This window comes from Enhydra lutris, unplaced genomic scaffold (assembly GCF_002288905.1).
Source record: "Enhydra lutris kenyoni isolate GAN:26980312 unplaced genomic scaffold, ASM228890v2 scaffoldscaffold14, whole genome shotgun sequence".
Classification (NCBI taxonomy): Eukaryota; Metazoa; Chordata; class Mammalia; order Carnivora; family Mustelidae; genus Enhydra; species Enhydra lutris.
Genome location: NW_019154098.1, coordinates 43,877,374 through 43,896,267, shown reverse-complemented (window position 1 = coordinate 43,896,267; position 18,894 = coordinate 43,877,374). Strand labels below are relative to the sequence as shown.

The window sequence follows — 18,894 nt, the reverse complement described above, 5'->3', positions numbered from 1 at the left end:
AAAGTTTGAATCTCAAATACTTTGAATCTTGTTTTAAAAAGTATGACAGGTAAGAAAGGTGCATAAATATGACTTCTAGTTCTGTCTCTCCTTCTGTAAACAGTATAAATGACTACCATTTACTAATATTCTCATGCTTACTGATTACATGCACTGTTTGATTTAATCCACAACACATCTTTCAAATCTTACTATTTTTATTGAATTTAAATATGTGGCAGACATGTGTGGAATTTAAGAAACAAAACAAATGGGCAAGGGGGGAGAGGGAGAAGGACAGGAGAGAGAGGCAAACCAAGAAAAAGACTCTTAACTACAGAGACCACACTGATGGCTACCAGAGGGGAAGTGGGTGAGGGGATGGATGAGGTAGGTGGTAGGGATTAAGGAGGACACTTGTGATGGGCACAGGTATTGTATGGAAGAGCTGAATTACTGTATTATTCATCTGAAACTAATATTACACTGCCAACTAACTGGAATTGAAATAAAAACTTTAAAAAATTATATGTGGCAGAAACGCACTGTCACATGGAACTAATCAGAAACAGTTAAGAAGGATACTAAAATCTGAGGAAATTTTATTTACAACTTTGTCTAAAAAAATAAGTGAATTAAAACGAATCCTTGGACCTCTAAACTTAAACCAGCAGATTGCAGCCCCCAAGGAAAGCAAACTCTGTAGATTTGGAATATCCACTTCATATGTGACCGGAAAGGAGAACCATCCAGAAGGTGAGGGCCATAAAGAACAATGGACAAGGAAACTTCTCTAAAAAACCATAATTGAGGGTCCAAGGAAGAAACTTCTGCCTGCACAAGGGGCCTTATCAGTGGCCTCGTGCACAGCAGGCTTCATTATCATGCTGCATCAGTGCTTCCTGGTATGTTTCCCATTCTTCCCATTCTTCCTTCTTTAATTGGAAGATATGAAGCAGTCATCTTCTGGTTCACCATTAGCAAAATTTAATAGTCCGTAAACTTCAGGGACACACATTCCAACCTAAGAGGGATCTTTGGCTTGTCCTGGCCATGATAAGTGGGGAACTTTAGGATCTTCCTACCAAAGAGTCAGGGAAAAGGATGTGCATGGCTATTTCATGACTAGAAAGGTAGACTATAGGAAAAATTCCTAGTTACTTACTAGAATACATGTTCTCCTCCATTTTTTAGGGTCTTTGGTTTTGTTTTGTTCCTGAGCTCACCTGACAACTTTTCCAGCCTCCTTTGATGTTAGCTGTGGGCATGTGACTGAGTTTCAGCCAACAGAGTATGAATAAATTAGAGCTTGCTACTTCTAGAATCAACCTACAAAAACTTTCCATATGTACCTATTCATCTGGATAAAATGGAGATGACTCCCCAAGCGATGCTGAAAATAATCTGATGAGGATGGCAGAGCCTGTGACATCCTGGATTCTGAATGGCTACGCAAAGGAAACCCACTCAACCAACTTGTTTTTTCTCTTTCACGCCGCTGTGAGAACAAGAAATAACTTGTAGCATTTGAGCCTTTATACACTTTATATTTATCTGTTACAGTAGGTAGTATCACCCTAACTTAAGTATGTATAGATGTCTCCATATAAATTATTAAGCTGTAATTTTCCTAAAGAACATTATTAAGGTTCTCAAATGCCAAATGTCTTTGAAATCTGTTCAGTTCAAACTGTATTGTTTATTTATATATATGGTCACACAGAACAATCCTAACAACGATACCACCTAACACAGTAAAAGGCACCCCCAAATTAACAATTACTACTTACGTTTAAGAAAACTATAAATTCTGCTAAAAACCTATTTTTCTATTCATAATAATCTTCACATTTAATATTATGGTAATATTTAGAAATGTGCAAAGTAAGACAAAAAAATCAAATAAATTAAATCTTCACCTCATAAACCATGTAGCTATCACTCTAAGATAATACAACCTTAAAATCTCAGAAATGAAACCAAGACATCACCTAATCCTATATTCTCACTTGTTATTATTTAGAACATTAATATAAGCATCACAAAAAATATCAATAGATATGATATAATTTATTCATGTAGCAACCATTTGCATAGTGTTTTGCATCTACTAATAGTAAAAGGGAGTCAAGTTATTTTAATCTTGATTATGTAGGGCTAGAAAAAATATCACTCCATTTTAGGAGAGAAGTTAGTTTAAATAAATAAATACAAAGACATTATTCCCTCTTCAATTTAGTTTTGTCTGTTGCCTTTACGGAAAATTTTTTAAGAAGAAAATTACTAAGGCCACCTACTATGCTTCCCTCAATTCCTGCTTGGTCATTTAAACCAAAATCCTAACAGAGATAATACTTCAAAGGCCAGTATTTTATTCATTCCTTACCTGTAGTAAATAAAAAAGGAAGAGCTCCATTGAGAATATTTTTTCAACAAAAGGAATTAGATTTTACTTATTTTAAAATGTACTTTAAATAAAGTGATACCAAAAAAGCTAAAGAACCTATATTTTTATAAAAGCTTATACTCTATGAATTGATACATTTTATATGTATATAACCTGTGACTATAAAATCTTTAAAAGAATTTCAACCTAAGAGATACACTAAGGAGGAACTAGCCTTGAATTTTTGTTCCCAATGATTTTGGTGACTGATAATTCTTAACCAAAATTTCAAAAATTTAAACTTTGTTCTCTGAAATTATTCTACTCTATTCTTTATTCAATCTGTTCTATTTTTTAAGCAAAATACAATTTTTACCAAATGATGAAACAAAAAAAAGTCTAAAGAACACACCCATGCACAAATGACTTACATTTTATTAGCTGTAACAAATACAAAAATGTAGAAAATATTTTACTTTCCTAATAAACACATTGAGGCTATTTTAAACTATTTAAGGAGATTCCCATTCATTTGTATGTTGCAAACTGTCAGTGCCTCAGACATCTAGAACCTCTAAAATGTTCTGACTTCTCTTTGTTCTTCAAAGCCTTGCAGTAATCATCATTCATTTCTATTGCTTTGATGGTGAGATAGCAAACTCCCAAGAAATCCAGGGAGACATTAGCACGTAGAGCCGCAATTTCTAATAATGCAGCTATTTGCATACAAGATCAGCCACAATTTAAAATGTGTTGTGATAGATGCGGAAAGGGAATAACAGATCTATATTAGCATGTACAATACCAAGATTGTTTTCACAATTTAATTCCTTGGAGATTACATCTCATCACCTTCTTTTATAAAGAACACCGCATTCCCTGAGGAACTAAGTTGCTCTGAGACCCAGCTAAACTAAAATATGGATTAATAAGATAATATTTATTATTTATGAATTTCGCTGTAGGAATGATTTCAGATTAAATCATCAGAGAAGTTTTTAACATTCTTGAAACTTGGTAACACATACCTAAGGAAGAAAAAAATGCTCATTTTATTTAATGCCTAAATTGCATATTAAAATATTTCATAATTAATTTTTATTTAATTAAAACTTTACACTCTTCAGGACTTTTCAGATTAAAGAGAGTGTTTTTGTTTTTAATATCCTTTCTTAACCTGAATTTTACACAGCAATTTGCCTCACGTATTTTTAAATACAATATGTGACCTTTAAAAACAAACAAAGGTAATGCAATATCCTATCACATTCTGACCAAGTTATTTTATTGCTCATTTATACCTTTTTTATGAAATCCAGAAAGAACAAGTAAAGAAATAAGAAACCTGAAGCCTCCACATATGTCTCTGCTTCCAGAAAAAGCATTCAATCCACACTGTGACATTTAAATACAGATCAAAACACAGGTTATTAAAAAATTCAACCCATGACCACAGAAAACATAATCATCTCAGTTTTTAAGGCTAAAAGACCCTTCCTTAAAAAAATTCTTACTTTAGTATAAAGTTATAAATAGGCAGAAGATATGCCTATTTGTTTATGACTGGATGAGAATTGAGAACCAATCATGAAAATAAAATATTATGCCGATGTTAGGATGAACAAAGTAGTGAATAAATAAAGAAGGTACTTGTCCCTGATCTGATGCACTCATTATTCCCAGACTGATGGTTTAAGAACTCAAAGCTGGTCACAAAAGCAACATATTTAAGTCATCCAAATAATGGCCCATTTCCCAGATAAAACTCTTAATATACAGGACCATTAATAACACAACTTTGTCATGTGTTCCTTACTCATGTTCTGGTGCACTATCAAATTAAGCTTTTAGTTCCATGATTTTGACAAGTTCATTCACATTTTTATGAATTTACTCATGCTCTACTATGTACTTTAAGTGTCATTTCCATATTCCCCCACTTGTGGAATATATATTTTAATATTTCAAGCAAAAGCACATGCTTCAGATCTCCAGAGATAATTCTCCACACTTAAGGAAATGAAAAAAATAAGTAGTTTAGGAGACAATCTAAGTGTGACACAGTAGACAATGTACACTTTGACATAAGTATAATATCGAAATAAATTATTACAAGAAGGAACAAATTCCTGTTGTGTAAAACTGGAGAGCTAACCAGTGGTCTTCTTAATGTTTTCAGGGATCAAAGTGACTACCTCATCTTCACTTTATTAATTTCCTTTATAGCTGCAGAAAAAAAAAATATGTCAAAACTTGAATATGTGAAAAAGTGATTCCTAAGATCCTGATAACTATCCAATTTTTATGATATAAAAATTCATAAGAAAAGAAACAACAAAATAGTTAGCTATGTAACCCCCAAAAGTCATATACCAGGAAAGGAATCTTAGTTGTTGGGACTCATCCTTCAGCCATATGAGGGAACTAAAATGAATACAGTATTAACAAACAGTGCTGGAACAACTGTATATCCTTACGGGAAAACAAAGCCAAAATTAGACCCCTATCTCACACCACATATAAAAATCAATTGAGGATAGGGGCACCTGGATGGCTTAGGTGGTTAACCATCTGCCTTTGGCTCAGGTCATGATCTCAGGGTCCTGGGATCAAATCCCATGTCTGGCTCCCTACTCAGTGCAGAGCCTGTTTCTCCCTCTACTTCTGCCCCCTCCCACTGCTCACGCTCACTCTCTCTCCCTCAAATAAATAAATAAAAATCAATTGAGGATAGATCATAGACCTAAACAAAAGAGCTAAAACAATAAAGTTACTAGGAAAAAAAGAGATTATCTTTATGACCTTAGTGTAGGCAAATATTTCTCAGAAAACAAACAGTATAGACTCTAAAGGAAAAAAAAAAGAGGATGTACTGAACTTCATCAAAATTAGTTTTTGTTCACCAAAGATACAAGGAAGAAAAAGGAAAATAAATATGTAATTTATAGACAGTTTGTAAATATTCATAATAGCTGTATCTGAAAAAAGAAATTGCACCCAGGATGTATAAAGAACAACTCAGTAATATACAACATACAACCCAATTTAAATGAAAGACTTGAACAGCAACTTCATCAAAGAAAATACACAGATGACAAATAAGCACATGAAAAAGCTCAATACCATTATTAGTCCGCAAAATGCAAATTAAAATAAGAATTAAAATATCACCACACCCATTAGAATGGTTCAAATAAAGCTTTCCTATACAAAATATTGGGAGGATGTGGAGCAACTGAACTTCTAGTACATTGCTGATGGGAGTGTAAAATCACAACCACTTTGGAAAATTGGCAATTTCTTAAAGTTAACTGCTAGCAATTCCACTCCTAGGTATTTATCTAAGAGAGATAAGTACACACACCCACAAAAAAGCTTTGTACAAGTATGTTCATAGTATTTTTATTCATAATAGCCAAAAATTGGAAATAACCCTCATGTTGATCAACAGAAGAACTGATAAACTGGTTTATTCATAGGGTGTAATATCACTCAGCAAAATACTATTAATAATAATACTGATAATATGCAACAATGGAGATAAATCTCAAAAACAGTGTGCTGAGGGAAAGAAGCAATGGCTCCTTTAGAACTAAATCGAGTGAGTATTTATCAGTTTTATGTGCCCTTGTAACATATTTAACAATGGTGATACCTGCCTCTTTGTTGAAACACTCATTAAAACACTTACTTCCCATGGGTGAAGGAATATATAAGAGGTAAGAAAGCAGAGATGGAAAGCATAGATAAATCTATTACAAAATAAGTAAAGGGAAGGGGAAAGAGGATATTACTCAAAGGAAGGGAGAGGTTAAGGAAGACTTTTTGTTATACTTTGGTTTTACTCTTGAGGGCTTGTTTTTGAATGCAGATGGAAACTGGATTCAATCTAAATAAGTGGGAGCCAATAAAAAGTGAGGGGGTGGGAAGACAGAAAAAAAAAATAAAAAATGATTTTTAAGTCAGTAGGAAGGGATAGAATTCAGTGCACAATGGAAGTAGTAATCACAGCAAACTACTTCTTTCACTTTAACAGTAGAGAGGAAAAAAGGATGGGTAAGATTAATTCAGTTTTCAGGTTTGGTAGTCCAAAGAAGAATAAGTTCCACCTGGCAGCTGCATGTTCACTATGAAGTAGGAGGCATGATTGTCTTCTAAGAGTGATATGAAAGGTAGAGACTTCAGAAATTTGAGTGCAGAGGCTAGAATTTACGCTGGGGAAAATTTACGCAGGAGCAGAATAGAAAGGGCTGTCCAGGGAAAACAGGATTAATGAGAAACACTATGAGACCAAATTAATTTGGTAACTATGAATCCATGGTAGCATTAAACTACATGATTGAAAATAGCATGCTTTGGTTTCATTTGGTTTGGTTTTCCTGAGTGTTCGGCTGCTCACTTCTGGCTTTGGGAAGGGATAGATAGCTAGATTAAGTAAAGTTTAGGTTTTCCCGAAGAGGCATGACAGAAGCGCAGTAGGGGAAAAAAGTTTAGGGTACTCTATAAAGTGGATAAAGTGTTGTGCCATGGCGTCTAAAGCCAGAGAAGGAAGTGAAGACAGCAGAAGGTGTAGAGTTAAGCAGAAAGTGAGCCAATTTTGGGGCTTAAAAATTTGGATGAGGTCAAATAACCAGTTTGGGGAAGAAAAGAACTAGACTTTCTTTGACTGGAAAACTAAAGGTTGTTAACAGTATCGTGTGATTGATGCTATTACTGCGATGGAGCAGGTTATGATCCAGAGTGACTAAAGTAATAGGAAAACAGCACGACGGACAAGGAAATGAGGGCCAGGATAATACAAACATCACACCTGTGGATAGTGAAGGCACCCGGGATGGTTGAAGGGTTTGGGCTAAGGCAGAAAGACTCTAAGTTAGGAAGATGGAGGAGTGACCTGGATATCCACACTTAACAGCAATAAGGAGGTTGAGGTGACTACAGTCAAATGGAATCAACTACAAAGGAGCTGGGTTTCTTGTTTCATTTGTCTTGTTTGTTTTTATATACTAGGAAAAGTAAATGCACTAGGAGCGACAATAAGAAAATTAAAAGATACCAGACTTTTAATCCACAGGTATGTGGAGAATTAAAGAAAGAAGAGACTTAAGTAGAGACTTAAGAAGGCTTTATGGAAATAGTGTATTAATGCCAAGAGGTAAAAGTGATAATCAATGAAGTGCTTGAGGATGGATACAGTTCAAGAGGGATACAAAGAAAAATAGAAGAAAGAATAGCAATAGACTGGTCTGGTAAAAGAATAAAAATAAACCACAGAAAAGCATGGGCATATGTGTTCAGGGGAGAACAAAGAGTTAAATGTGTCATTTTGGACAGCAAATAAAGATAACAGAAATGTGCAGTATCTTGAATTAGGTTATCTCAAAACTGCTTCGAGTACTCAGGCCTCTTCAGGAGTCAGCTGCGGCCTGGGTAAAATGAGGAAATCCCACTCCCTCTAGGAAGGTTCAGCTGGCTGGATCTGAACACTTTGGAAGAAAGACCCAGGTCTGTAAAATCTACTTAGGTACCAACTTACCAGGAGCAACTAGAGGCTCCAGGTCAGGACTTGTCAAAAATGCTGTCCATCTAACACCAACATAAGGAGTTGTGTGGGATCAAAATGCAGACTTCCCCATCATAGTCCTACTGAATCAAAAGCTCAAGGACTCAGGTCCACGAATCTCCAGGGGTTTTTGGTGGTTTTTTTTTGTTGTTGTTGTTGTTGTTCTTGTTTTTGTTTTTTTGGCCTTTAATGTTTAAGAATCACTACTTTTATTTTAAATCAGCTTATAGGTAATTCTGTGCACTAGCATTTGAGAAACGTTGCTGGAAGTAGATGGAAGGCCTCAGCAGGGGCTGTGAGATCCTTCAGCCTCTTTGGTGGAAAATGAATAAGGCGGTATGACAAAGCTGAAGAAGTTTTTAAAAAATCAGCTGAAGGGGGGACAAGATGGCGGGGAAGTAGGAGGAGGCGCCTTTTCAACCTGTACCCTAAAGTGAGCTGATTACCTACCAAAGAACTCCGATCACCCATGAAATCAGCCTGAGATCAGAATTACACACATCTGGATCTCTACAGGGACAGAAGACGCCAGTGGGCAGGTAAAGTGGAGTGGGAAAGGTGGACTGATATCAGAAGATAAACAAAAGGGGGAGGGAGCCACCAGAGGTGACCGGTTGGAAAGTAACACCCCTAATACGAGCGAGAGTGCCCTGCGTCTGGGGACCAGCATTAACTTGGAGACTGGTTGAAAGCACTCCAAAAGAGCAAAAGATCGCGGGGGGAAATTGTGGGAATCGGGGCGGCTAGGGACAGGGGCTTAAGTCCCCGGTCCCAGGACAGCCTCCCCTGACGCTGAGCTAGAGAGAGTGCAGTGGAGAAACCAGGTCTTGGTCCCTGAGCCGCCAGCGCACGAGACTGCGTGGGTTCTGGCCCCTGTGAGGGGATGGGAGCCACGCCGGATGGCAGAACACGCGAGCCCTGCTACAGAGCCTGAGAAGCGCGTGCCCCTCCTCCTCCCCTGAGAGAGGTACAAAGGCCCAGCCGGCGCTCTTTGACATGCACCATTGTTTCAGAGCCTAAGATGCATGCCCCAAACTCTCCCCTGAGAGAGGTGCGCGAAGGCCCAGGCTGGTGCTTTCGGACCTGCACCCCGTTCTCAGAGCCTGAGACGTGCGCGTGACCCACAGCCTCCCCTGAAAGAGGCGTGCGCAAGCCGAGTGCTCTTAGACACAGAAAGACCAGGCACTCCCAGCCCGGGCCAGCGGGAAAATCTCAGTGTGCGATCGGGGCTTGTAACCTCTCTGGTGGTCTGGAGCTGCCCAAACAGCTGCCGCTGCTTTGGTTTCGGGTACAAGCAGAAGATCCTGTGTCCCCAGGGACCGCGACTCGGAACCTGCTCTGCCAGCGGCCAAGGGGGGATTTATATGGGCTCTGCAACACCCACAGAAGAACAGACTGAGGTTTCTCTCTGAGAGGGAGGTCAGGGTACAGTTTGCTTTCCTCTAAACCTCCAAAAACCATCAAAAGTGGTCAAGGCGAGAGGGAAAAAAAAAAAGGTGAACAAACATAAAAACCTCCAGAGAACAAAAGCCTGAAAAAACCGGTTTCCTCAGAGCCCACCCCCTTGAGGGGGACTGGAGGACTTAACTCAGGGAACATCATTGACTGAAAACCCACGTGGCAGGCCCCTCCCCCAGAAAAACAACCAGGAAAGGCAAAAAAAAAAAAAAAGACTACAAGAGAACCACCACCACTACTTCATAGGACAACTTTTATTTTTAATTTGTTCCCACTATTCTGGCTCATTTTTTTATATAGATAATTTTTTAATCTATTTACCATCACAGCGAGCTGTCCAGTACATCAAATTCCATAATAACCTTCTAACCTGAACTTTTTGATCCATGCACCTGTGTTTTTCTTTTGCATTTCTATTTTTTGAATTTTTTTTAATTTTAGTTTAGTTTAGTCTAGTTTATTCCTTTTTTATTTTTATTTTCTAATATTCATATAGAGTTAAAATTCAAAGTAATCCCCTTTCCCCAATCAATACTACCCCTATAGGTAAACCAATTTTTTTTAAAGATTTTATTTATTTATTTGACAGATCACAAGTAGGCAGAGAGGCAGGCAGAGAGAGAGGAGGAAGCAGGCTCCCCGCCGAGCAGAGAGCCCCACGCGGGGCTCGATCCCAGGACCCTGAGATCACGACCTGAGCCGAAGGCAGAGGCTCAACCCACTGAGCCACCCAGGCGCCCGGTAAACCAATTTTTAATCCCCCTTTAGCCTAGGAAAGTTGAGTCCTTTAACAAAGATATCAAGATACATCCAGGAAGAATCAAAACAACCTTCCTCGCCCACACTGAGAAATTATAACCAATCTTCCATCTTTTTCTTCCACCAGTGTTTCTGTGTTTTTGTGTTTGTCCTGATTAGTATATAAATCTTACACTTGGGGTTCTTTTCGACAAGGTTCTTCCTTCATTTGCATATATTTTTTTTTCCTCTTGTTATATACTTTTATCAGTCTTTTTGTTTGTCTGTTTTTGTTTGTATACCTCATAAATCTTACCTGGGGGCCCATTTGGGCTGAGCCTTCTCTTTCATCTTCCCTGTCTTTCCTGTCTCTCTCTCTCTCTCTTTTTTTTTTTTCTTTTTCTTTTCTTTTTTCTCTCATTTGGGTGGGGAATCCTGATTGCTCAGAAGTGTTCCAGGGTGCACCCAGACTGCACCACGGTCGATACAACCAGCTACATCTGTTCAGTCATCTCTCACCAAAATGACTAGGAGGAGGAATGCCCAACAGAAGAAAAATACAGAAGATGGACCTTCTGCAACAGAGCTAATGGCTATCAACATAGACAATATGTAGGAAAGAGAATTCAGGCTAACAATTATCCAGGCAATAGCTAGGTAGGAGAAAGCCATGGATGACCAAACGGAATTGATTAGGGCTGAGCTGAAAGTGACCAGACAGGATGTTCACAATGTTAGGGCAGAGCTAAAAGTTACCAGGGCTGAGGTTCACAATGCTCTCAATGAGTTCCAATTTAATCTAAATTCTCTCAAAGATAGGGTAACTGAGACAGAAGTTAGAATTAGTGATCTGGAGGACAAACAGATAGAGAGAAAGGATCAAGAGGAAGCCTGGAACAAACAGCTTAGAAACCATGAAAACAGAATCAGGGAAATAAATGACATCATGAAACGTTCCAATGTCAGAATTATTGGAATCCCTGAAGGGGAGGAGAAAGAAAGAAGTCTAGAAGATATAATGGAACAAGTTCTTCATGAAAATTTTCCCAATCTCGCGAATGGAACCAGCACTCGTGTACTAGAGGCCGAACGGTCTCCACCCAAGATTATAGATTCCAGAAAAACATCAAGGCACCTGATAGTCAAATTGAGGAATCATAATTGTAGGTATAATCTCTTGAAAGCTGCTAGGACAAAGAAGCTCCTTACGTACAGAGGAAAGCCCATCAGAATAACGTCAGACCTGTCCACAGAGACCTGGCAAGCCAGAAGGACTGGCAAGATATATTCAGGGCACTAAATGAGAAGAACATGCAGCCAAGAATACTTTATCCAGCAAGACTGACATTCAAAATAGGTGGAGAGATAAAGAGTTTCCAAGACCGGCAAGGCTTAAAAGACTATGCAACCACCAAGCCAACACTGCAGGAAATATTAAGGGGGGTTCTATAAAAGAGGAAAAATCCTAAGAATAGCATTGAACAGAAATATAGAGACAATCTACAGAAAGAAAGACTTCAAAGGTAACACGATGTCAATAAAAACGTATCTATCAATAATCACTCTCAATGTGAATGGCCTAAATGCGCCCATAAAATGGCACAGGGTTGCAGATTGGATAAAACGACAGGACCCATCCATATGTTGTCTACAAGAGACCCATTTCGAACCTCAAGTTACACCCAGACTGAAAGTGAAGGGATGGAGAAGCATCTTTCATGCCAATGGGCCTCAAAAGAAGGCTGGGGTAGCGATTCTCATATCAGATAAATTAGATTTTAAACTAAAGACTATAGTCAGAGATACAGAAGGACACTACATAATTCTTAAAGGGACTATCCAACAAGATGATCTAACAACTGTAAATATCTATGCCCCCAATATGGGAGCAGCCAATTACATAAGAAAACTGTTAATCAAAATAAAGAGTCATATTGATATGAATACATTAATAGTAGGAGATCTTAACACGCCTCTCTCAGAAATAGATCATCGAAGCAGAAAATCAATAAAGAAACAAGAGCATTGGGGCACCTGGGTGGCTCAGTGGTTAAAGCCTCTGCCTTCGGCTCAGGTCATGATCCCAGGGTCCTGGGATCGAGCCTCACATCGGGCTCTCTGCTCAGCAGAGAGCCTGCCTCCTCCTCCTCTCTCTCTCTGCCTGCCTTTCTGCCTACTTGTGATCTGTCTGTCAAATAAATAAAAAATCTTTAAAAAAAAAAAAAAAAAAAAGAAACAAGAGCATCAAATGATACATTGGACCAGATGGACCTCATTGATATATACAGAACATTCCACCCTAAAACAACAGAATACTCATTCTTCTCAAGTGCACATGGAACCTTCTCAAGAATAGACCACATACTGGGTCACAAATCAGGACTCAACTGATACCAAAAGACTGAGATTATTCCCTGCATATTCTCAGATCACAATGCTTTGAAAATGGAGCTCAATCACAAGTAAAAGTTCAGAAGGAACTCAAACACCTGGAAGCTAAAGACCACCTTGCTTAAGAATGCTTGGATCAACCAGGATATCAAAGAAGAACTCAAACAATTCATGGAAACCAATGAAAATGAAGACACCTCGGTCCAAAACCTATGGGATACAGCAAAGGCGGTCCTAAGGGGGAAATACATAGCCATCCAAGCCTCCCTCAAAAAAATTGAAAAATCCAGAACACAGCAGCTGTCTCTACACCTTAAAGAACTGGAGAATCAACAACAAATCAAACCAACTCCACACATAAGAAGGGAAATAATCAAGATTAGAGCTGAGATCAATGAGGTAGAAACCAGAGATACAGTAGAACGTATCAATGAAACTAGAAGCTGGTTTTTTGAAAGAATCAATAAGATCAATAAACCATTGGCCACACTAATCCAAAAGAAAAGAGAGAAAGCCCAAATTAATAAAATTATGAATGAAAAGGGGGAGATCACAACTAACACCAAGGAAGTAAAAACAATCATCAGAAGTTATTATCAACAGTTATATGCCAATAAGCTAAGCAACCTAGATGAAATGGATGCATTCCTGAAAAACTATAAACTCCCAAAATTGAACCAGGAAGAAATCAACAACCTAAATAGACCGATATCTAGTAACGAGATTGAAGCAGTGATCAAAAACCTCCCAAAAAACAAGAGCCCAGGACGTGAAAGATTCCCTGGGGAATTCTACCAAACTTTCAAAGAAGAAATAACACCTATTCTCCTGAAGCTGTTTCAAAAAATTGAAGCAGAAGGAAAACTTCCAGACTCTTTCTATGAAGCCAGCATTACCCTGATCCCTAAACCAGGCAAAGACCCTACCAAAAAGGAGAATTTCAGACCAATATCACTGATGAATATGGATGCTAAGATTCTCAACAAGATCCTAGCAAACAGGATCCAACAGCACATTAAAAAGATTATCCACCATGACCAGGTAGGATTCATTCCTGGGCTACAAGGATGGTTCAACATTCGCAAATCAATCAATGTGATAGAACAAATCAATAAGAGAAGAGAGAAGAACCACACGGTCCTCTCAATTAATGCAGAAAAAGCATTTGACAAAATCCAGCATCCGTTCCTGATTAAAACACTTCCAAGTATAGGTATAGAGGGAACATTCCTGAACTTCATCAAATCTATCTATGAAAAACCCACAGCAAATATCATTCTCAATGGGAAAAAGCTTGCAGCCTTCCCGTTGAGATCAGGAACACGACAAGGATGCCCACTCTCACCACTCTTGTTCAACATAGTATTAGAAGTCCTAGCAACGGCAATCAGACAACAAAGAGAAATAAAAGGTATCCAAATTGTCAATGAAGAAGTCAAACTCTCTCTCTTCGTCAGATGACATGATTCTTTATATGGAAAACCCAAAAGACTCCACCCCAAAACTACTAGAACTCATACAGCAATTCAGTAACGTGGCAGGATACAAAGTCAATGTACAGAAATCAGTGGCTTTCTTATACACTAACAATGAAAATACAGAAAGGGAAATTAGAGAATCAATTCCATTTACTATAGCACCAAGAACCATAAGATACCTGGGAATAAACCTAACCAAAGAGGTAAAGGATCTGTACTTGAGGAACTACAGAACACTCATGAAAGAAATTGGAGAAGACACAAAAAGATGGAAGACCATTCCATGCTCTTGGATCGGAAGAATAAACATTGTTAAAATGTCTATACTGCCTAGAGCAATCTATACTTTTAATGCCATTCCGATCCAAATTCCACCGGTATTCTTCAAAGAGCTGGAGCAAATAATCCAAAAATTTGTATGGAACCAGAAGAGACCCCGAATCGCTAAGGAAATGTTGAAAAACAAAAATAAAACTGGGGGCATCATGTTACCTGATTTCAAGCTTTACTACAAAGCTGTGATCACCAAGACAGCATGGTACTGGCATAAAAACAGACACATAGACCAGTGGAACAGAGTAGAGAGCCCAGATATGGACCCTCAACTCTATGGTCAGTTAATCTTTGACAAAACAGGAAAAAATATACAGTGGAAAAAAGACAGTCTCTTCAATAAATGGTGCTGGGAAAACTGGGCAGCTATATGTAGAAGAATGAAACTCGCCCTTTCTCTTACACTGTACATAAAGATAAACTCAAAATGGATAAAAGACCTCAACGTGAGACAGGAATCCATCAGAATCCTAGAGGAGAACATAGGCAGTAATCTCTTCGATATCAGCCACAGCAACTTCTTTCAAGATATGTCTCCAAAGGCAAAGGAAACAAAAGCCAAAATAAACTTTTGGGACTTCATCAAAATCAAAAGCTTCTGCACAGCAAAGGAAACAGTCAAGAAAACAAAGAGGCAACCCACGGAATGGGAGAAGATATTTGCAAATGACAGTACAGACAAAAGATTGATATCCAGGATCTATAAAGAACTCCTCAAACTCAACATACACAAAACAGATAATCATATCAAAAAATGGGCAGAAGATATGAACAGACACTTCTCCAATGAAGACATACAAATGGCTATCAGACACATGAAAAAATGTTCATCATCACTAGCCATCAGGGAGATTCAAATTAAAACCACATTGAGATACCACCTTACACCAGTTAGAATGGCCAAAATTAGCAAGACAGGAAACAACATGTGTTGGAGGGGATGTGGAGAAAGGGGAACCCTCTTACACTGTTGGTGGGAATGCAAGTTGGTGCAGCCTCTTTGGAGAACAGTGTGGAGATTTCTCAAGAAATTAAAAATAGAGCTTCTCTATGACCCTGCAATTGCACTACTGGGTATTTACCCCAAAGATACAGATGTAGTGAAAAGAAGGGCCATCTGTACCCCAATGTTTATAGCAGCAATGGCCACGGTTGCCAAACTGTGGAAAGAACCAAGATGCCCTTCAACGGACGAATGGATAAGGAAGATGTGGTCCATATACACTATGGAGTATTGTGCCTCCATGAGAAAGGATGAATACCCAACTTTTGTAGCAACATGGACGGGACTGGAAGAGATTATGCTGAGTGAAATAAGTCAAGCAGAGAGAGTCAACTATCATATGGTTTCACTTATTTGTGGAGCATAACAAATAGCATGGAGGACATGGGGAGTTAGGAGAAGGGAGTTGGGGGAAATTGGAAGGGGAGGTGAACAATGAGAGACTATGGACTCTGAAAAACAATCTGAAGGGTTTGAAGAGGTGGTGGGGTGGGAGGTTGGGGGAACCAGGTGGTGGGTATTAGAGAGGGCACGGATTGCATGGAGCACTGGGTGTGGTACAAAAACAATGAATACTGTTATGCTGAAAATAAATTAAAAAAAAAAGATTTAAAAAAATCAGCTGAAACTGCAGACTTTTTCTAAATTCAACAGGAAACCATAGAGGGTATTGGGCAATGAGGTAATCAAATCAGATACTTTTTAGTATGTTTATGAAAGACTAGAAGGTTAGAAGGTAATTAACAAGCTTAAAACAAATCTAGGTACTTTCCAAAGGCAATCTACTAAGAGAGCAATACTTAGTAGAAAGGAAGAGACATTTGGTGATTGACGTTTCAGAATTTGGGAAGAGCAGAAACAGGGTATGAGGCAGAGGAAAAGCTGAAGATAACAGTGCTTTTAAACTACAATGATAATTAAGATACAAAGTCCTAGGACTCATTATTCAAAGATACCCAGTCGGTAAGGTTGGGGAAAGACCAAAGAAACTGAATTTTTAACAAGCACCAACCCCCTGCCAACATTTTCAATCTCAGGTGGTACATGAACCACACTTGGCAAAATATTCAGCTAGAAACATGGTATGTCATTAGCAGAAATAGGTAATATAAGCAGTAATAATAGGGAGAAAAAAATAAGGGGTAAGTGATGAGGGTAGGGGAGTGTTATAAATATACATTATAAAATGTTTATAATTGCTGTAAGAAAACAAGGATTTGGGGCACCTGGGTGACTGGGTTTGTTAAGCCTCTGCCTTCGGCTCAGGTCATGATCTCAGGGTCCTGGGATGGAGCCCCATATCAGGCTCTCTGCTCAGTGGGGAGCCTGCTTCTCTCTCTCTCTCTGCCTGCCTCTCTGCCTTCCTGATCTCTGTCTGTCAAATAAATAAATAACATCTTTACAAAAAAAGAAAGAAAGAAAGAAAAAGAAATCAAGGCTCTTGTTTTTCCTGAAACCTCAAAGAATTGGTTTATCTAAACATAATTGTATCACTAATTCCCTGGCCTCCATCAAAAAATACCCACAAATATTTTACTTACTTTTATTTTAATGCATTTTTAATGCACAGATTGTTGTGGCATCTGGACACATGACATACTTGAAAACAACACATTAAATTTATACAGCCCAGAATAGACAAAAAGCTGCCTTGCGTGTACCATCAACAATGCTCATCCCTGGGGGAAGGGGTGCTACAGTAGCAGGGTCCCATGGAATTATTATTTTTTAAATTCTGAACTTTGCATGAATATCAAAGGAATAAACACTTCAAATGTGAGAAGGAGAGAATTTCTACCAAGTAAGTGACCATGTTCCTAATTGGAAAATGATCATTACTTTTACAGAGTTTAAATTCAGCAAAATGGGAAACGTACTTCAGTTAATTTTTTGCATTATATTTGCAAAAGGAGATAGGTTAATTAAACAAGGATTGATCTACAATATAACTTTTAATGGTCAATAAAGGGTCATTAGTAATAAAAATTAAAGTATCTTTCAAATAAAAAATTTTATATAATCCTTTCTCAGCATTTCAGCTAAGATCAAGTGAAATAAAGGATTTTATTATGTCAACTGCACTGTCAAAAATTTCTAAGGTTACAATAATATGGTATCAAATAAATAGAACAGCAAACCCTGTTTTACTAATTACAAAGTGATGGCAGAAGAAGAGACACATATCCAACCATACTGAAAAAGCCAAGACATCTACAATTCTAGTATAAAACCAGTAAGGCCGGCAGCATGTACTACTGCACGCTAAGAGCTTAATGAGTCACGAGGAATGAGAAGGAGAAAGTTTATGTTTGGCTTCAATGATCCTGAGGTAGAGAAAAGGCAGTTTCGTGTCTATTTTGGCTGCTAACTAATACACCTTCAGACTGTTTCTTCTGATGAGACAAAGAGTAATTGAAAATAGGATTATAGATCTAAAGGTCACAAGCCTTGATATTTCAATACTTATAATCCCTTTAAACTGGTTATTTTAAGAGAATTATATGAAACCCAAGATTGTTTCAATTATCATACAGATAATAAAAAGTTTTATTCTATCCAGATGGTACCAAAAACTGGTGGCTAAAGGATGAAGGAAAACAATAATTTCTAGATGCAAACATCTCAGATGGCATCTATTCTTATCTCTGTAATTCCTAAGTAAACAGATATTATCTATTTTATCATAATTTCTCAATACAAACTCCCTTTTCTTGGTTCTCAAGTGATATTAGTGAATTCTTATGATTCAGAACTTTCAATAAGTTACCAGAGACAAAGGTTTACTGACAAAAAGTATATATTTTTTTCTATTTAGCCCAAATGTTTAAACACATTTCACTGGGAACATCCAAATAATATACCTGTGTTCAGTGTAGATGAAACGTTCTAATACACTCTAACTCTAACAAAATCACAATAACCAAGTCTGAGTTATTTGAAGTTAAAAGTTTTTATTTTTCTTAGTTTGCATGTATTTTACATTGAAGCAAATGTGAACCAAGTTCCCCAAATATGGTCATTTTAGGACAATATATAACAACTTTGGGAAGTCTACTGAAAAGCTTTTCTGAGTCTCTACATGTGCCTTATCGATCTCTTAAATAGAACTTGAATATGTCATTTCCATTGTTACTTGACCAACTTTTCACATTTTGCATATTATCATCTCATGAAGCCTCCATTTCATGTAAAGTTTGGTGAAAGAGAAGGTTTATTAGAAAGCTGATTTAGAAGAATTTTAAGGGAAATGAATAAGCAAGCATATGGTTGATGAATAAAAGATGTTAAGAACTGGCTAAGAGACATGCTTATCAGCTCCCCAGCTTCAGATAGGAAAGGAATATTCTGGCAACAGAGACCTAGTATAGGATGATCATATAATTCACCATCCAAGCCAGAACACTTCGAGAGTGAAAGTATCCTGTGACACCAGGACAGCAAGTATAAACCAGGACTGCTCTGGGCCAACTCCTGCCCCAATATACTCTTGCCCTAACTACAAAGAACACAAGTACAATTCACAACACACTGTACCTCAACTAATTTTGTCATTCATTAGGTGTTG

The 18,894-nt window shown here is 37.9% G+C and overlaps 1 protein-coding gene across 2 annotated transcripts in view; it reads right to left on the bottom strand.

Annotated features, from left to right (window-relative positions):
• The window catches only part of LOC111146803 (triple QxxK/R motif containing), a 100,040-nt gene that overhangs the window by 48,446 nt on the left and 32,700 nt on the right, over positions 1 to 18,894 (bottom strand). The window lies entirely within an intron of this gene.